Source organism: Panthera pardus, unplaced genomic scaffold (assembly GCF_024362965.1).
Source record: "Panthera pardus isolate Hobbes unplaced genomic scaffold, ASM2436296v1 HiC_scaffold_1, whole genome shotgun sequence".
NCBI lineage: Eukaryota > Metazoa > Chordata > Mammalia > Carnivora > Felidae > Panthera > Panthera pardus.
In genome coordinates, this window is record NW_026526654.1 from 75,302,351 (window position 1) to 75,324,008 (window position 21,658).

General features: G+C 37.4%; 1 long non-coding RNA gene across 1 annotated transcript in view; it reads right to left on the minus strand.

The window, feature by feature from the left end:
- Positions 1–332: 332 nt before the first annotated feature.
- Positions 333–21,658, minus strand: part of LOC109266034 (uncharacterized) — a 110,889-nt gene continuing 89,563 nt past the window's right edge. Inside the window, exon 4 of the long non-coding RNA XR_002079490.2 lies at positions 333–619. This is a non-coding gene — a long non-coding RNA (uncharacterized LOC109266034). The remainder of the gene's footprint in view (positions 620–21,658) is intronic.

Below are 21,658 nucleotides of genomic sequence, written 5' to 3' on the forward strand. Positions count from 1 at the left end.
CAAGTTTTAAGATTTTTCTCTTTTTCATTCTTTACCAGGTTAATTCCTATATAATACAGAATTGTTGTTTTCCTTTTGCAAATGGCTTATTATATCCTATTATTGCCTTGTTGGCTTTTGCTAGTATAGAAAGAGAATATTGAAAAAGGAAAGAAAGAAAGAAAGAAAGAGAAAAAGGAAGGAAGAAAGGAAGAAAGAAAGAAAAGAAAGAAAGAATATTGATTTTTGTAAGTTGAAGAGAAGTTTTCTTTTTGAGTAAATTCTTATTCTGTTACCCTGGATAACTCCTTTTAAGATATATTCTCTATCTCCATTTTGTTCTATTCTTTTCCATTTTTATTATAATATTCATGCTGGTTCTTTTGTATATTATCAATCTTCTTTAAATGTAGTCAGTCATTTAGCAAAAAAAGAAAATGGTACTGAGGCTTTGATTTGGGTTTTTAATTAACCAAATATTTTATTTCCATAGCCCTAAATTTGGATGTTAAAAAAGTTGATGTGACTCACAGGAGTGTTCTTAAGTCCCAACTCTGGGTGTTGTGATTCATGTTTCCCCTGCTTCCCGGCTCCCAACTCCTCACTCTTTGCTTATGTGACTTCTGGCAGTCTCCCTTCACTAGAAAACAATATTGTAGATAAATGTCATTGAACTTCCAGGCAAAGTTCCAACTTTGCCTATATCCAACTTCATGAGTAAGCAGAATCTAGAATATAATCCCAACTATATCCAACAGATATAGTCTCCCTCCCACCATCAATTCTGACAACTAGAAATACTGGGTTAATGTGTTTTAATTCAAACCACATGTATCTTTTTTAACACGGTATTCTGATTTTATATCAGAAGTGTGGCATTGTCTAAGGACAAATATAATGCAAAGAAATCTTAAACTGGTCTCAATAGGTTTATTGTTAGCAATGTTGGTAAAATCTGTAACTACCCTATGAATGATGAGGCAATAAGTAAATATATTAAGGTTTTAGGAACCATCTTATTTAGGATTCTCCCTGAAGCAAACCCTGAGATGGTAATTCCAGTGAGAGTAGTTTAGTTGGAAAACACAAGCAACACTGGTAAAGAATGAGAAATTAATGCTGGGAGGGAAAGGCATCCCATAAGGGCTGCACTATTATGACACCAAGCTACCACAGTGAAGAATTAAAGCTTAATCCTGCAAGAAAACTCTGAGAATGCATGCAAAAGATACACCTCAGAATTGTCCACCTCTAGGAAAGAGGGAGCTCAAGTTTTCATATACCTGCTTATGAGAGTCACTAATTGAGGGCTACGCTCTAGAAATTGTTCATTCATTGGCATTTCCAATATATCCTGTGCACAGGCAGCTCTCCACAGTTGCAGGGAAAAAAAGAAACTTAGTCACAGATGCAGATACTAGCAGTTGTAAACGAGCAGGATTTCTCAAGAGACATGGATGGGGAACCGACTATCTACTGCAGCCCATCCCTTGCACTAATCAGATGTACTCTGTCCTCATGTTAATTTCACTTAATCTAGTTCCTGTTTCTTCAAAATGGTACCCAGTCACAATTCTGATTTAAAAAGAAAAAAAAAACTTACAACTTAATATTGGTACAAGCTACTGTCTCAGCTGGCTATTGCAATCTGTCCCAAGGCCACAACTGATATTCATCATCTCCCTTTTCTAAAACACATTCTAGATTCTCCTTACTCATGAATAGCATTTCTACTCTTCCAGGTTGGCTGCTCAGTGGAGTAACCCATACCTTCCTACCTGAGAAGTCTGCACCACTGGCTACCTGACTTTGTCAGGATACTGTTTCTGCAATTTCCTATTTACAGTAATCATTGGGTTTGAAGGCAAATTCAAGTTAATCTCCTAGTTCCAGATATACTTCTTGCTGTCTCATTATATAGCAGCAAACCTACCTCCTCATAATAATCAAGGTCAATCACTCCTGTAAACATATTAACCCTTCATTCCCATCTAGTCTATTCATATGGGGAACCCAAAATGACTAGGCAGCTGCTGTGACTTGAAGATTAGTGGAATGTTACTTTGTTCCCTGGGAACCCAGACCTCAAATCCTACAAATCTTAAAGTTGTAGGAATAGAAAGCATACTTTCCCCCAAGTGGGTCACTTGAGGTAATGGTGTAAAGACAGCTTCTACTTCTATGCCTTGGATCTATGCATTCAATCTAAAGGAGATATACAGCAGTGTATACTGGTTCAAAGAATATAACATCTTTAAAGGTAGCATCCAAAAACTCCAAGCAGATGCCTTTGCTTTATCTTTAAGGGGCCTTTTCAGTGTTCAGATTGGGGGCTTCTAGGTGATAGATAGTGAGATCAGTGGATCCCACACATACTTACTCTTTACCATAAATCAGTTCCTTTGTCAAAAAAAAATTATATGAGATACCATAGCTATAAGTCAGACACTCTGACCCCTAAGACAATGGTGCTGACTAAGGCACTTTGGCAGAGAAAGTAGACTAATAACTGGAATATGTATCAATCCAGTAAGAATAAATGGCTGCCACCTCTAGTTTTGGTGTCCTCCAAGTGTGGGACATACCAACAGCTCAGCTGTTGACACTACTGCTGACACTTTGAACATTTCACAATAGTGAGAGCCAGATTAGCCTCAGTAAAAGGAAGCCTAAGCTGTTGGGCTCACGTATCACCTGCATCCCTACCACAAGGCTACTCCTTTCATGGGCCCATTGTGCACACACTGGGATGGCCAAGAAGAGAGACTCAGTAACTTCACCTAGAAAAAATCATCCTTTCCCTCTATTCAGTGTCTTCTCTGATGTGGATGACTTCTGGGGAGTACTGCTGTGAGATAAAAATCTACATAGTTTGTTCCCATTCCTATTGATCAGTCCACATTCCTCTTTCCCACATCTCTTGTTCATTGATCTTCCAATTTCACTCTCTCCAGATCCCTACTGAGCATTTTCCTTACTGGTAGGAAATGGAAAGTATGATGGCTTTTTTACCTTGGTTGGGATGTCTTGTCATCCCCAAAATCTCTAAAATCTCTAAAACTTTCACAATGTGGCAGGCCCTTAAATGTTTGTAAAATAAGTCTCCCAACCTCTAGCATGTGTCTTACCAAGGCATCTAGAGTACTTATGACTTCTCCAAACATCATGTCATCAGAAGGGTAGACCAACATGAGTTTTCTGAAAAATTTTCAGATAATTAAGTTGCCTTTACACTATGTTGTGATTGAGAGTAGGAGAGCTAACATAACTTGAACAAGTCCATGAATGCATATTTTTATGTCTTCTAAATGAATGTGAACTTCCTCTGACCCATTTTTCTGTCAGGGAATGAAAAGAACACATTCTCCAGATCATTTGCTAAACACCAAATGTAAGAGACTGTGCTGATATGTTCTGGTGAAGATACACATGCAGCACAGAGCTGGAATTGAGTTCTTGGTTAAGTTTTCAGGGGTCCACTTTGTCTGCTCTGATCCATCTGTTATTTTTCTTTCATAAGCAAGACTAGTGATGATGGTCACTTGAAACATATTTTCAGGGTGTTTCTTATCTCTGACATTCCATTTGGGATTCAGTATTTTTTCTGATTTTCTGTCTCAGTTGGGAAGAAGGTGAGGAAAGTTCAAGGGCTTCCATTTGACCTTTCCTACCATGGCTGCTCTCACTCTGTAGATCAGGTAACCAATGCAACAATTCTACCAGCTACTAAATATATTCATCGTGAGTATGAACCAAAGGACTAGGCAATGACCACAGAAGCCTTTGTACTCACTAAGAGGTGGACTTAGGCCAGGATCCATTTATGACTTCACTTACGAGTTTGCATTAGTTTGCTAAGGCTGTCATGACAAAATACCACAAAGTGGGTGGCTTAAATTACAGAAATGTATTGTCTCATAGTTCTGGAGGCTAGAAATTCATGATCAAGGTGTCAGCAGGTTTGGTTCCTTCTGAGGTCTGTGAAGAAAAGATCTGTTCCAAACTTCTCTCCTTGGCTTACAGACAATCACCTTGTCTCTGGGCCTCTCTACATCATCTTCCCTCTGTAAATGTCTGTCTCTGTATCCCCAAATCTCCTTTTTATAAAGACACCAATCATATTGCATCAGGGTTTACCCTAATGACTGTACTTTAATTTAATAATCTCCATAAAATCCCTATTACCAAATAAGATCACATTCTAAAGTACAGATGGTTAGGACTCCAACATATCTTTCCTGAAGGACACAATTCAACCCAGAACAGACCTGAACTCTATACATACCCTCTCTGAAGGGATATCAGTGTCAAATCAGACACTGTATCCACCAGCCCTGGAGAAGTATAGGTATTTCCTTTTACTAGTATATAACTACTCTCATAAAGGACTACAGATATTGTTAGGAAAAGATTTGGGAAATTATTGCTGTTTGTGTTTACTGAAGCACTGAAAAGTTCTTCATCAAGATAATTCATCATTCCCTTCAGTCAATGCTGAGTGTGAGAACAGCTTCAGATCTGGAAACTTGATAAGGGATCATGTTTGTTTGTTTGTTTGTTTGTTGGAAGCCAACATGAACATTTGAAACACCTGCTCTTGATCTTTTTGCATAATGAGATACAACAATACCCTCATGGGTGCCCCCTCCAAATTGTCCTTAGTAAAAACATTGAGAATGAAAGTGTTCTTTTTCTTTGTAGAAAAGAAAAAAAAACTATCAAGAGTAGTTTGAACAGTAGTCACCTTCTTCTGCCTTAATGATATAAATCAACCATCTTTTTATGCCTTGACAAACTGTCATACTACTTTCTAAGTTTGAATCAGCTTCTAGCATCTTATCCTTTCCAGTTTTAATGTGATGAAATATCTCTGAGAATTCCATGAATGTAAAGCTTTCCACTAGCATCACTTTCTTAGATGTTTTCATCTTTTGTGTTATGACCAATTTTCTCATGTATGTCACTTGCCTTCACTAAGTTCCTCCGATTGCACATCTGGGATCTCCCTTTTTTTTAATTAAGTTTTTTTTTTAATTCCAGTGAAGTTAACATACAACGTTATATTAGTTTCAAGTGTACAATATATAGTGACTCAACATTCTATACATTACTCAGTGCTCCTTGTGGCACATATGGAATCTCAGCAGTGTCAATATTCCCATAGTCAGCTATTTCTTTTATAACCCCATTTACATTCAATTAGAATTTCACTTCTTGCATTATCACTTTAGTTTCTTTCCTGTACTTTGTAATGGCTAACTCCCTCTTTCAGTTATCCATTTTTATAAAATGTTACATGGCTTTCTTACTGGGAGATAAAGAGACAATACAACTATACATTTTTCATCTGGGCGTAAACTGAATAAAAGATGTTCAGTGGCCAATTATCTTTGGATTTTGCAAAAAAAATGGTACTGTCCTTGATCATGATGTGAATCTGTTATTTATGAAGTGCTCTGTGCACTGAATAGATAGAAGCAAAGTTTGTACTCTATGTAATTAATCACAGTTAATATACCTTGATAACTGAAATTTGAACTGTGTGGCTGGAGCACTGGTTTTTAACAGAACTAACTAAAATTCATGCATATTAGAACCATGTAAAGCCAGGACTTTAAACCCCATCTAACATGCCCACCTCTCTAAGTCTCTTAACTCCTCCTTCAGTACTTTGCCAAGGCACTTCCAGCATCTCTACCATCCAAATAGAAGATTGTAACTGATTCCTGGTGTCCTTGACAGGATGTTAAATCCTGAGCCATGTGAGAACATTCATATCAGTAAACTCTTCCTTATCCAGACATATTTCGTAACTCCTGGCACAGCACTTTCAAGATTGATTTCTAGGCACATTAATAATATATTTCTACGTAGGTCTTGCAACTCATCTGGTGAATAGTACCTTTCTTCCCAGTCAGAGACAGTACTTCCCTAACTGGGCTACGCTGAGGATGAGCCTAGTTATTGACTTACATACTTTAGGGACAGTTGGAGCCAATCCTGAGGTAAGTATACTTGTGAAACATCTGCCTCAGATAAGGATTCTGTATACTGTCCAGGCAAGACAGAATTGGGAGTGGAGGTGACTACTGTCCTCTGATAAGAGGCATCAGTAACTTCTGCAGGCCCAGGAGTTCAAGGATATCTTGAAGAGAAATTCAGTAGGTACTTCTGCAAGCTCAAGAATTCATGAAGATCTTAAAGAAGTTCAAGATTCTCAAGTCAATCCATTCTAGATATCATGGTCCCACTCTTTTTGGGTTACTAATTTTAGAAAGAGACTTGCCAGAGCTGCTATTCAGCCTTCTTTGTAATTCTACTACAGGAGAATCAGAATCCTGAAATTAATTTTCAATACAGGCTATCCTCTAGCTTTAGAAAATGAGAGCTTCCTTAAATACTGTCAAAGAGATTTTCTGGCTTTCACACAACTCCCATGGTTCAGGACTGGCTAGTTTGAGTGTGTGGTTTTGTTTTTTTCAGCACATCAATGCCCATTTAACAGCAAGTGACTAAATCCACAGTCCTTATAATTACCAATCCCACCATCTCTCAAATTCCAGATATACTGCATAAGACAGTGCATTACCCTGCACCTCATCCCATCCCAATTCCCCAAAAGACGAGTCTTAGTGATTATAATACTACAACATGCCAGAGTTTAAGTCCACCCTACCTAACACTAGCTATGGAGTCTTTTACGTAATCTTAAGGTCAAGAGGTCCTATTCTAGAATCCATCTTGAAAATCTGCCTTGTAGTATAATTTCTGGCAGAAATTGCCTTAGTTTGGGATTCTCCGCCCTTCACAAGCAGACCCCCCAAAAAAATCAAATGCAAATCTTTATTTTGGAGTTGCAGTAAACAAGGGGTGGGGGAGAACGTGAGATAGGGAAGATGAGACTTAGTATCACAGCGGGTAACTGGAGTTTAATGCTTTGAGGAATATCTTGGAAATGATAAAAAATATATGCATCAGAATTATCTGACCTGAAGGCCAAAGAAGCTGGAATATTTATATACTTATTTTTCTCAGTCACTTGTTGAAAGCAGCTCGCAGGAGTTGTTCATTCCTCAGCAAGTCCAACCTGCCATGTTCACAAGGGAAAAATCTTTCTGTATCATAGAGAGCCTGCATCCAGTACTGGCAGTTAAGCTAGCCAGAAAACACAGTACTGAAAAGGCCTCCGGAATCGAAACAAGGCAATACAGCATCTACTATATGAGCCATCCCTGATCCCCAGAAAAAAATTGCGTATCTTGAATCTTGGTGCTGGGTAGAATTGAAAAGCAGTCTCACCATGAATCGGATTTAGAGAACTCCCTGGATTACCAGATCACCAAAGAAGGAGGAGCATTATTAGGTGGGTGTTATGACCTGAATTATATTCCCCCCAAATTACATGCTGAAATCCTAACTCCCAGTCCCTCAGAACGTGACTGTATTTGGAAGTAGAGTCTTTAAGGAGGTGATTAAGTTAAAATAAAGCCATAAATCCAATTTGGGTGTTGTCCTTGTAAGAAGAAATTTGGACACACAAAAAGACACCAGGGGCACACATGCACAGAGGAAAGACAATGAGAAAACACAATATGAAGGCCAATATGCAAGCCAAGGAGGGAGGTCTCAAAATATTCTGAACCTGACAATACTTTGACCTTGGACTTCTAGCCTAAATAATTATGAGAAAAATTCATTTATACTGTTTAAGCCACCCAGTAGAGGTAACTTTGTTTTGGGAGCCATACCAAATTAACATAGTTGGGATGGTTCAGTGATCCAGTGACAACATTCTCATGGGAGCAGAACCACAGGAAAATGATCCTTCCATCAGGGTCAACTCTATCCTGGATCAAGCAATTCCTCTACAAGTGCAATACAGCACTTTTCCTTGTGCTCCCTGCTCTCAGAACAAACAAAAGTTGTAAATTTTACTGTGCCTTCATTTGATAATGTAGAGGCCCATCTTCAGAAATGGGATCCAGTAGAAATGACACCACAGATAGTCTTGGTCATTTAAGTATGCCTGATTCACTACTCCTACCTGAATGGGACATAGTTGGCCTAGGTTCTCATCCTCCATTGCATCCTTCAGTCAGAGGTAAAATGTTGCAGAAGATACCAGGGGATAATTCCTGAGAAGAGGACCTTCTGTCCCTTCCTCTCCCCTGGAAAGCTAGTATGGGCCTTCCCAAGGATCCTCTCCCTATCCCAGCATACCCTCTATTGGAAATAAGAAATGTCTCTCCACCAAGCACTGGCTTTTGTCTTCTGTCTTATAACCTGAAAATAGAAATTAGTTAATCTAGCCTTCCTATTAGCCTACTTCTAAAGATCCAGGATCACAGAAAGGTGTTATTTTGTGCCTCATACAAAGTACTTTTTTTCTTTTAGTTTTATCATTATTTGTTAAGTAAATATACAATAGCTTAAATGGAAATCTGATAAAATTATAATTCTTTTTTTATGTTTGTTTATTTATTTTGAGAGAGAGAGCAAGAGCAGGGGAAGGGCAAAAATAGAAGGAGAGAGAGAATCCTAAGCAGGTTCCATGCTGTCAGCACAGAGCAGGGCTCAATCTCACAAACTATGAGATCATGACCTGAGCTGAAATCAAAAGTTGGACACTTAACCAACTAACCCACACAGGTACCCTGGTAGAACTATAATTCTTAAAATAATGATTATTGCAATGTGAATCTTATAAGCCACTTTAATTTTGTATTGTAAATAGTGTAATTACAGTAAATTGGTTGTTTTTAACAAGTCCAGTAAAAATTCAAATACAGAGCAAGAATTTTTTGTCCTTCTAAAATAATTTTGAATTTTTTTTCGTTTTTGATTTTACTGCTCTTAGTTAAGTGGCTATATAATAGTTTAAATAGAAACTTGATAGATTTATAATCCTAAAGGTATTATTTTATAAATACCTTGTAAAAATATACATATAAAAATATAAACCTTATCAAAAAACTGCTTTTATTTTATAAGTTGAATTGGAATCCAATTCCAAATGTCATCCTTAAGCCTTAGATAATGTTAATTTGATATTTTGTTGTTGCTCTTTAACAAGTCTTTCTTGTTAATACAGAAATAAATCTTTTATTCTCAGTGTTAAAGTCAAGTAATTATATAACACCAAACAGAAGCTTACCAGAATTATAATTTGGGGTATATTGTTTCCTAACAATAAGTTGTTAGTGTTGTTTATTTAAGAGTGAAATTTATGGATCAATTGTTTCATTTTCTTCTATTTCTAGATAATGGGAGTACAGTATTTTGTTTGTTGTTATTAGTTTCCTACAGCTGCCATTACAAATTACCATGAACAAGGTGATTTACAACAACAAATTTATTCTCTTACAGTTGGAAGCCAGATGTCCAAAATCAAAATGTCAGCCAAGGTGTACTCCCTCTAGATGCTCTAATAGAGAATCTTTCCTCCCACCTCTGGTAGTGCCAACATCTCTTGGGTTCCTTGGCTTGTGGCCACATTACTCCATTCTCTACCTCTGTTTTTGCATTGCCTTGTCCTGTGTGTGCCTTCTCCTCTGGGTGTCTATCTTATAAAAACTCTTGTCATTGAATTTAGAGCCCACTCGGTTACTCCAGGATGATCTCCTCATCTCAAGATCCTTAAATTATTTACACATATAAAGACCTTTTTCCAAAATAAATAAATTAATTAATTAATTCATTAATTAATAATAGTAACATTCACAGATTCCAGGACTTAGGACATGGACATTCTCTTTTGGAGGCCACCATGAAATTCAATACAGTATTTTATAACTTCCCCATAAAATGAAGTACAGTGAGAGTTTTTGATGAGTAGTCTAGCAAGTTGAGACATCTGAAATTCAAAATCAATTTCTGTATACCAAGAACTATATTTACTCTGGGTGTTAAACCAATGTTTATTTTTAAAAGATGGTAATTACTCTTTTTGAAAAAAAAGAAAGATACTAATATTAGTGAAATGAAAAGATAGTGGAATTGGAAGTCAAAGTACATTTATTTTTTTAAATGTCTATGTATGTTAAGGACTACAAAGATACATACTAAAATGTAAATAGTGGTAATGGTAGGACAATGGGAATGGGGAGGGGGATGAAGAAGAAATTTTATATTCTTTCTTTGCATGCATTTGCATTAAATGCACTAGTGCACATGTCTGATGCCCCAGCATTTGTGGCTGCCACCCAGAGGAAACATCCCTTGATACCTTGGTTCTGGTGGCCAGCAGAGATTGTGTTCATGGGTTCAAAGGGATGGTAGCAAACAAAGAAACAGTTCTTAACTGGCTATCATGTCAGAGCTCAGTGCAGAAGGAGCAGACAGAAATACCCATCTTCCAGTCCTCCCTGAAACAGGTGTATTTGCACTTTAAAAGCTACTGCCTGAGAGTCTAGTTTCCAATCAGCCTGCATCTAGGTGCTGATTGAAATCTTTTCGTTTGGAACACTGACAGGTCTTGGCACACCCTCAATCACTGGGAGCAACTAAGAACAAAGTAGGCAACTAGACACTCACAAAGACTTAAGAGACAACTACAAGGTAGGGCAAAGTTGAATGATAAGACTCATCTCCTACATGAGGTCACTCCTTCAAGAAAGGGAGAGGTGGCTATTTTATCTAATGCATAGACACCAACACACACAGCCAAGGAAAATGAAGAAACAGAGGAATGTGTTCTAAACAAAAGATCAAGAAAAAAAAGAGCACTTGAGATGACCCAAATTACTAAAATCAAGAACAAAAGTGGATGGAAGTCCTAACCAGAGCAATTAAGCAAGAAAAGAAAAAAAAAAAAAGTAAGGCATTCAAATCAGAAAGGAATTGGTAACACTGTCACTATTTGCATATGACATGATATTATATAATGAAAACTCTAAAAATTCCACCAAAGAATAATTAGAACAATTGAACTCAGTAAAATTTCAGGATACAAAATCAACACACAAAAATCAGTTGTGTTTCTATAAACTAACAACTAACTATGAAAAGGCCAAATTAAGAAAACAATACCAGTTACAATTCCATCAAAAAATAATAAAATATCTAGGAATAAATTTAACCAAGGAGGTGAAAGATCTATGCACTAAAAACTAAAACATATTACTGAAAAAATTTGAAGAAGTACATATAAACTTTTGTGTCTATACTTTTACACAGTGAAGGAAACTATCAACAAAATGAAAAATCAACCTACTAAATGAAAGAAAACATTCCAAATGATATATCCACTAAGTGATTTGTACCCAAAATATATAAAGAACTCATATAACTCAGTAAATTAAAAAAAACAAATAATCTGATTTTTTTTTAAAAAAAGAGCAGAGATCTCTTTACCAAATAAGACATACAGATGGCTAACAGACACATGAAAGATCCTCAATATCACTAATCATCAGGGAAATGCAAATCAAAATCACAATTAGATATCACCTCACACCAGTCATAATGTCTAAAATCAAAAAGACAAGAAATAACAAGTATTGGCAAGGATATGGAGAAAAGGGAATCCTCATGCACTGTTGGTGGGAGTGCAAATTGGAACAGCCACGGTGGAAAATAGTATGGAGCTTCCTCAAAAAAATTAAAAATAGAAATACCATATAAGCCAGTAATATCACTACTGGATATTTACCCAAAGAAAATGAAAACACTAATTTAAAAAGATATATTCACACTTATGTGTACTTCAGCATTATTTAAAATACCCAAGATCTGGAAGCAACCCAAGTGTCCATTGGTAGATGAATGGGTAAAGAAGTGATATAGATAGGTAGATAGATAGATAGATAGATAGACAGATAGATGATAGATGATAGACAGATAGATATAGATGTACACAGACACAAGGATATTACTCAGCCATGAAAAAGGACGTGATTTTGACATTTGCAACAACACAGATGAAACTAGAGGGTATTAGGCTAAGTGAAATAAGTCATACAGAAAAAGACAAATGTCATATAATTTCATTTATATGTGGAATCTAAAAACAAAACAAATGAATAAACAAATACACAAAAAACAGAAACAGACAATTGCCAGAGGGAAGGGGATGGGAGGGATAAGCAACATGGGTGAAGGGGAATGGGAGAGACAGGCTTCCAGCAATGGAATGAATAAGTTAAGGGGAAAAAAGGTACAGCATAGGGAATATAGTCAATGGTATTGTAATAACATTGTATGGTGACAGAGGGCAGCTATACTTGTGGTGAGCACAGCATAATGTATAAACTTGTCCTGTCACTACGTTGTACACCTGAAGCTAATGTGACACTGTATGTCAGAACTATCCATCAATTAAAAACAAAAACAAAACAAAACAAAATTCTGTTGGGGACTATGAATTATGATCGTTTGGCATTTAGAAACAGAGTGAATATGGTTTTCATTTTTGCCATAGTATTTCTCTGTTCCTTTAAAACATTTGAAGCACTATCTAAGCATTATCTAAATATGAAAATGCTTGATGGAAAAAAAATATCCTATGACAGTTTAAAATACCTTCTGAAGCACAGGTTGAATCTGATGCACCAAAGTTTGAAATAGATGAATCTGGTGATGTTACTTTTTATTTTCTTCTAATAATATTCTTCATGGTTACATATGTTTTACCAACTTGTGCTCTATGCAAACATTCCTTTACACAGTTACTCCTCCAAAAATAACCCATTAAAGGCTTTTATATAATAAAGGTCCAGTCTACATCTTAACTTTGATAAATCAGATTTTCCTAAACACACATGGTGAGGAGCGCGGGGTTGTCTCAGTCAGTTAAGCACCTAACTTTGGCTCAGGTCATGATCTCCCGATTTGGGAGTTCCAGACCCACATCTGCTGTTAGCACAGAGCCTACTGCTTCAGATCCTCCGTCCCCTTCTCTCTCTGCCCCTCCCCCACTTGGGCTCACTCTCTCTCTCTCTCTCTCAAAAATAAATAAACATTTTTTTAAAAATCACATCCTCGGGGCGCCTGGGTGGCGCAGTCGGTTAAGCGTCCGACTTCAGCCAGGTCACGATCTCGCGGTCCGTGAGTTCGAGCCCCGCGTCAGGCTCTGGGCTGATGGCTCCGAGCCTGGAGCCTGTTTCCGAGTCTGTGTCTCCCTCTCTCTCTGCCCCTCCCCCGTTCATGCTCTGTCTCTCTCTGTCCCAAAAATAAATAAAAAACGTTGAAAAAAAAATTTAAAAATCACATCTTGGAGGTACCTGGTTGGCATAGTCAGTTGAACATCTGACTTCAGCTCAGGTCATGATCTCACAGTTCATGAGTTCAAGCCCCACATTGGGCTCTGTGCTGACAGCTCAGAGCCTGGAGCCTGATTTGGATTCTGTGTCGTCCTCTCTATCTCTGTCCCTACCCCAGTTGTGCTCTCTCTCTCTCAAAAGTAAATAAATAAACATTAAAAAAAATTAAAAAATAAAATTAAAAAAATCACATTGTGAATTTTATCAACAGATAAGTTTTGATGGCCAAGTAAGAAATGTATGTTTTTGGAAGAAAATTTAAAACTGAGGCTGTCTATGTCTTATATGGACATCAAGGCCCCCGATGGTTTTTTTTTTTTTCCTTAATAATAAATGTTTATCTGTTTCAGTTCATTGCCAGAATTTTTTGCAACTAACCAGTATATTAGGAGCCAGCTTATTTCCCGAGAGATATGATTACATTAGTCACTCAGTAAATCTTGAATTAATTTCGTTCCATAGTTTTCTAAAGAATTCATTAGATAATCTCTGGATCTAGAGAAGCTAGTCACAAGGCCTAAAGAAATTCACCTTCGGTGAACCAAAAGAAAAAAAAAAAAAAAACAACGGGTAGCAGCAATATGCTGAAGAAATCTTAACAAAAGTTTTCCCAAATCTTAACGAACATGAATCCATGATACACACTGAATATTTCGACTACAAAGTAAATAACTCAAACCTCTATTTATAGCCTCTCATTCTGTGTGGCCACTGTAGCATCTTATTCTGACAGTCTGTAACTCTAAAGATTTTATGTAAATCAGGGATTCACTGGAAGCAGAGCTCTAGATCCAACAGCCACAGGGGTGATTCTTCAACGAGGGACAGTTTAATAGCACAGGCCTGAACTCATGCTAAGGTGTTGCTGACAAAACTCTTGGCTGCTGGGAATAACGTCCTTCAAGTAAGGAATGAAACTGTAGCTCTCTCACTGACATATTGCATTCACCCTTTTCTCTCATCACATCAAAATAAGCCAAAGAGAGGAGATAAGCAGAGCCAAGTTGCTGAATATTCATTAGCTGCATCCCTGCCGGCCCTCTCAATGGCAGGCTCTCGTTAGGTCACTTGTTCCAGAGAGCACACAGACAGGAAAAGTATATGGCAGCAATTGTTAGACTCCACCCCACAGAAATATACCATTCCCACCCTCAAAACCAGTCCAGAAAATCCACCTAGCTCCACACAGAGTAGGCTTCAAAATCAGTTCACCCACTGCATTCCCAAACCAATTTTCTATCACCTACATTTTTTTAATAAAATCTCAAAATGGCCTTAGAAAGAAGGTACTAATTACTTCCTACATTTAACTGCCCAGAAACAACTCTGAATACATATTAACAAACCTTTGTTTCATAAATAAACAATACTAATCCTGTCCACAGTTTGTATATTTGTCAGCAAAAAGTTTAGAACTAAAAGATGTCATGGGAAATTAGAGTGATATTAAAAGAAAGTCAAAACAAATATCAAAGTACTTGATGCATTTTTCAATAAGTCATGTTACTAATTAGCAAAGCATAGTCAGTGGCATTAAAAACAAAAACAAGGGGCGCCTGGGTGGCGCAGTCGGTTAAGCGTCCGACTTCAGCCAGGTCACGATCTCACGGTCCGTGAGTTCGAGCCCCGCGTCGGGCTCTGGGCTGATGGCTCGGAGCCTGGAGCCTGTTTCCGATTCTGTGTCTCCCTCTCTCTCTGCCCCTCCCCGTTCATGCTCTGTCTCTCTCTGTGCCAAAAATAAAAATAAAAAAACGTTGAAAAAAAAAAATATTAAAAAAAAAAACAAAAACAAAAACAAAACAAAACAAAACAAAAAACAATGTAACTCTGAGTTTTCATTAATGTGCTATGGAGGAGAGAGGTTTATTTTCACTGAGGTCTGACCCCACTAGAACTTGTTTAGTTTTTTTCTAGCAGTGATAAATGACAATCAAAGTCTAAACCCTGAGACCTCTTAACTGTTAGTTTTCACTGGAATATAAAAACCATACAAACTAAAGTGTATTACAGTGAATGAAGTATATTCCAGCTGGCCTTAGCTGCCTGAAGAACCCAGAACAGCTGTGTGAACTCCTTCATAAATTTGCCTGCGTTGGTGAAAAGGGAGGTTAAAGTCTACAATAAACAATGCTGGAGGGCTGGTGTGGCCAAAGGAATCTGGTCCCTGCACGAAACACTAAGGCCCAGATGTTCAGTTGCCCAATAAACCATCAGCTCTCACTTATTCCACATAGTTTTTATAAAAACTTAGTTGGAACAGTCTATACTCACCTTGAGAGCAGACACCACAAAAGAAGAATATGGATCTTTTCAAGATTAATCCTTTTCAAGAGTTAAGAGTTTGATAACTCAGCAACATTCCCTTAAAAAGCAAAATTATCTTTGTATTTATGCCATGAAATAACATATTCAGAAACTAAGGAGATAAGTAAAATGCTAGGACCCTGAAATTTTTTTCCCATAGAAAAAGATAAAGTCTCTTTTAACAGCCTAATTGTTGCTCTTTCTCATATATTTAGAAGTATTTTGTTTACAAAGAGTTTTCCCCCCAAAATTTACTTATCTGAGAAAACCATCTGAATTCCACTAATGAAGCCAGCCTAAGCAAAGATCAGTCCTCATATCAGCTCAGTTGCTACAAAGGAAAAGGAATAAAATTGACCTTGACCCAGAGAATTACATAACATATCTATTATATATTACGTTGAACAATGCAAGGGAAGATTAAAAAGCATAACATTAAGGTGTAAAGATTAAAGTATAACATTTTATATGAAATACGTAGGCTACTACCAGAGCTTTCAATCTTTTCAAGTGTATACATTATATGGAATTTAACAAAGAAGTAAATGCCAGACAAAACTTACATTACTGGTGTTTGTAGAGCTATAATTTAAAATTGGTTATCAAAAGGCTGTTTTTCATCCACATTGGATATATCTAAGAGACCCAGCAAAAAAAAACAGAACTATGGGCCAATATCCCTGATGAATATGGATGCAAAAATTCTCAACAAGATACCAGCAAATTGAATTCAACAGCATATAAAAAGAATTATTCACCATGATCAAGTGGGATTCATTTCTGGGCTGCAGGGCTGGTTCAATATTCACAAATCAATCAATGTGATATATCACATTAATAAAAGAAAAGATAAGAACCATAGGATCCTGTCAATTGATGTAGAAAAAGAATTTCCTACAAAGGAAACAATCAACAAAACTAAAAGGCAACCAACAGAGTGGGAAAAGATATTTGCAAGTGACATATTGGACAAAGGGCTAGTATCCAAAATCTATAAAGAATTCACCAAACTCCACACCGAAAAACACATAATCCAGTGAAGAAGTGGGCAGAAGACATGAATAGACACTTCTCTAAAGAAGACATCCACATGGCCAACAGGCACATGAAAAGATGCTCAACGACACTCCTCATCAGGAAAATACAACTCAAAACCACACTGAGATATTACCTCACGCCAGTCAGAGTGGCTAAAATGAACAAATCAGGAGACTATACATGCTGGAGAGGATGTGGAGAAACGGGAACCCTCTTGCACTGTTGGTGGGAATGCAAACTGGTACAGCCACTCTGGAAAACACTGTGGAGGTTCCTCAAAAAATTCAAAATAGATCTACCCTATGTCCCAGCAATAGCACTGCTAGGAATTTACCCAAGGGATACAGGAGGGCTGATGCATAGGGGCACTTGTACCACAATGTTTACAGCAGCACTTTCAACAACAGCCAAATTATGGAAAGAGCCTAAATGTCCATCAACTGATGAATGGATAAAGAAGTTGTGGTTTATATACACAATGGAATACTACTTGGCAATGAGAAAGAATGAAATATGGCCTTTTGTAGCAACGTGGATGGAACTGGAGAGGGTTATGCTAAGTGAAATAAGTCATACAGAGAAAGACAGATACCTATGTTTTCACTCTTATGTGGATCCTGAGAAACTTAACAGACGACCATGGGGAGGGGAAGGAAAAAAAAAAGTTAGAGAGGGAGGGATCCAAACCATAAGAGACTCTTAAAAACTGAGAATAAACTGAGGGTTAATGGTGGGGGGGGGAGGGAGGGTAAAGTGGGTGATGGGCATTGAGGAGGGCACCTGTTGGGATGAGCACTGGGTGTTGTATGGAAACCAATTTGACAATAAATTTCATATTAAAAAAATTAAAAAATTAAAAAAAATAAAAACTAAAAAAAGAATATATCTGATGATTTATGAATACTTATCACTTGTATTTAGAACACTTTCTGTATAAACATCAGATGCACACCAATCAAATGCCTCAGTGGACACTTTTTTTTTTCTTAATATGCTCTACCAAGGGTTTGCAAATTACACTATCAACCACCCTGCACCACACCTATCTTCGTAAATAAAGTTTTACTGGGACACAGCCAGTTCATTTATTTACCTATTTTCTATGGTTGCTCTTGAGTAGAATTTAGTAGTTGTAACAGAATTAATGTAACAGTGTGTGTCAACTATGCTTCAAAAAAAATAAGAATAATAATTAAAAGAAACTAAAAAAAAAATGCTGCAAGAGACACTCTATGGTCCACAAAGTTTAAACTATTTATCATCTGGCCCTTTAACAAAAAGTTTGCCCAATATTTTTCTATACTCCATCTATCTTTATTTAATTTCCCAATTTTACACTCATTTTCTACTAAAATACATATTTCTAATACCTTATTTATTATAAACCCTGATTAACATTTAGTATACCTTTAGTGATTGGGTTGGAAAACACTTGTTCTTTCCAAGGAAATATGAGTTGTTAGCTTTCATAACATAAGCCTTGCTCGTCATCTTCTGCCTGTTTTTACATTTACTCATGTTTCATTTTCCCTGTGCAGCCATATAGGTTTGTGCAGGTTGTTCACTACACAAAAGGGCCCAGCAAAGGGATGAACTGAGGCTAAATGCAACCCGTATACCACCTACCAAGCCATAATCCTTGACACAAGGCCATGTCCCCCCAAACGAAAGGGCACTTTTATTCTAAATTGCATGAAGTTCTCTTGCTCACCAGCTTTGCACCCACATCACATGGTTTTCTTGTGCCCACAGACAAAAAGGCATTATTTGGTCCAGCAGAAGAACCCTATGTTCCTCCAATGTTTTTCAGCAGATCTCTGATAGGAACCCAGAAAATGCAGGTAAAATTCCCAAGTAACATTCTGTATGTCCCAACTTCTGCATAACTTAGTTCTGGGATTACCCCAGACTGTCAGCAATTTATACTGATGAAGTAGGAGGTGGAAGTTGAGAGAGAAGATAAAGATAGCCTGATAAACAGAATATATATATCATTTATGTTGGGAGTGTGAGAAGGTTCTTAATAAGAGGAAAATAAGGAAAGAGGTTTGAACTTGTCTAAATCACTTACAACATGGCCCAATCTCTCTGTGGAAGTTATAAATTTCTAGGGTTAATTATTTCCTGAAAAGGAAAACAGAGAAGAGGGAAGAAAGTCATTAATTTCTTAGGCAGAGCAGGATGGTAGTGATGGAGAGAAATGATCCAGGAGAGGAGATATTGAAAAGGTAGATAAGGGGCACCCGGATGGCTCAGTCAGTTGAGCATCTGACTTTGGCTCAGGTCATGATCTCACAGTTCAAGGGTTTGAGCCCTGCATTGAGCTTTGTGCTGACAGCTCAAAGCCTGAAGACTGCTTTGAATTCTGAGTCTCCCTCTCTCTCTGCCCCTCCCCCATTCGTTCTCTCTCTCTCTCTCTCTCTCTCTCTCTCTCTCACTCTCTTTCTCTCTCTCTCAAAAATAAATAAATGTTTTAAGAAATCTTGAAAAGGCAGATAAAATAATGTTTACAAGGAATGAGCAACGTTCTTATGGAAAATTAAGATTAGGAGAAGTCAAGGATGAGAATTGAAAGAAACAAGAGGATTAGACATGAAAAGAAGGGCCCAGATAATGGGAATAAAAAGATAAAAAGTGGTTTTTGAAATGAGAACCCTGAGTCACAGAGAAAAGAAAAATGAGAGGAGGAACCACAGTTGCAGCTGTAACCTTTCAGCTAACAGGCAACTGAAGAAATCATGGATCTGTTGTATGGTGAAAGATGGTAACCACATTTACATGGGGAGGACTTCATAATGTATATAAAAGTCGAACCACTCTCTTGTACACCTGCAACTAATATTCCAAGTCAATTATATTTCAATTTAAAAAAAGAAATCTTTGATCTATTTTGTCTTAATACAATATGCAATTAACCCCAACATACAATGCATGACGGCAGAGCTGAAGGAACTTGTGTAGAGGTCAGTGTTGAAATTTTTAAAAATTAAATATTTAAACATTTCATAATAGAGGGGAAATACAGAATAATGTAGAAAATTAAATTTGAATTTTATATTGTTCCCAAGAAGTCTTTAGCATTGCACATTTAGATTCCTTATTCCACCTACCTCTCTTGAAATAAACATAATTCTGAATTTTCAAACTATTACACTGAACTTATTAAAAGGTTATTAAAATTGCTCATGGCTAAAAACATTAGAATGTAAAACATTTTACCAAAATAATGAATGAGCCCTCGGCAACTCTAAAGTAAATACTACAAAGTGGTTATCTGAGTTAAATACTTGCGTTTGTGGAGGTCAAAACATGAACTATTATTAAGTCTTAAAGCGACTAATGAATTAGCTGGCTATTCTAAACTCCATGTTCAGAGAAATGTTAATGATAAAAAAAAATAGTGAACCCAAATATACACACCCACATACAGAATGGTTATGGGGGAAAAAATCCTTTCTTTAACCTGTTCCTAGATTTTTGACAAGTTTGAAGTGAACCTCTCCTAAAGAAACCACCTGTCCACTGTGAGAGATCTACTCCCAGCTACATCATCTCGCCACGGAAATCACACCTCACTGTGTGTGACCTAAACAGACCGATGGTATCCTGAAACCAATCTCAGCACAACACCACATCTGAAAGATACAATAGTGGATAAAAGTTTTGTTTCGTTTTTGTCTTGGTTTTCTTTTGCCACACAGCTTACCACAAATCTGGCAATTAATTTGCTCACAGTTCTGTAGTCCAGAGTTCTATCACAGTGTGACTGGATTCTCTTCTCAGGGTATCACAAAACAGAAATCAAGGTGTCAGCTGAGCTGAGTTTTTATCTAGAGGCTCTAAAAAAAAATCCACTTCCAAACTCTAATTGTTGGCAGAATTTAGTTCCTGGAGATTTTGTGAATGAGGTCCCTGTTTTCTTGGTGGCTGAAATGAGGGCATCGTCAGCTCCTACCGGCTTCCCACTGCTCCCTGCCCAGGGGCCCTCTCCACAACAGGGCACTTGCTTCCTCAAGGCCTGCAAGAAGCATGTCTCTGCTGCTTTGAAACTCTGACATTCCATTCTGGGACTGACTGGAGAAAACTCTCTACTCTTAAAGGACTTAACTGATTAAGCTGGGCCCACTAAAGATAATCTTCCGTTGCCATATAGTGTAATATAATCATAGAAGTGGTGGTATCATCACGTTGACAAGTTCTACCCACACCCCATGGGGAGAGGATTATAGAAAGGCAAGGGTCATTGGAAGTTAACTTAGAAATCCACCTGCCAGTTTTGTTTCAGTTTTGTTCACAATATAAGGCTGGTGATGATGCCATGAAATGTTTGCTTTCATACAGCCAGTAACTACTCTCAACATCATAGTCCTCCACTGACGATGGCAGTTATCCTGAAAAGAACAGTGGTTGGCAAGACAACAGTTGGTGAGATCAGGATCTTACAGAAAAAGGAAATTGGAGGAGCAATGAAAAGTCATTAAATATGTGTTAGGATCTGTGTATTCTTTCCTAAACCGTATTAGTTGACATCAAATTGTTTAAATAAACAATCATCCTGACTCATCTTCAGTTATTCAGGAAATATGCCTACAGACAACAAGAGTTACTAAGACTTGTAAATTTTGATTTGTTTAATGGCATAAATCTAAAGGAAAGGGGCAAAATAATTATCATCATACTCTTTGTTTTAAAATGGCTGAAATGGGGGGTCTGGGTGGCTTAGCCAGTTAAGTGACCCACTCTTGATTTCAGTTCAGGTCGTGATCTCACGCTTGGTGAGATTGAGCCCCGCACCTGTGCAAAGCCCACTGGTGACTCTCTTTTCCTCTCTCTGCCCCTCCCCTGCTTGCACATGCACTTGTGCTCTCTCTCGCTTTCTCTCCCGCAAAATAAATATTTTTTAAAAGGGCTGAACTGAACTATACATACATAAAAATATCATGAATTTTTCATTTGGGACATACTGATATGACACTTTGTTTATTCCAAAATAGCATCTACCAGTAGTTATGAATGAGGAAGGAGAAGTGTGATGGTTAATGTTATGTATCCACTTGGCTAGGCCATAGTGCCCAGAT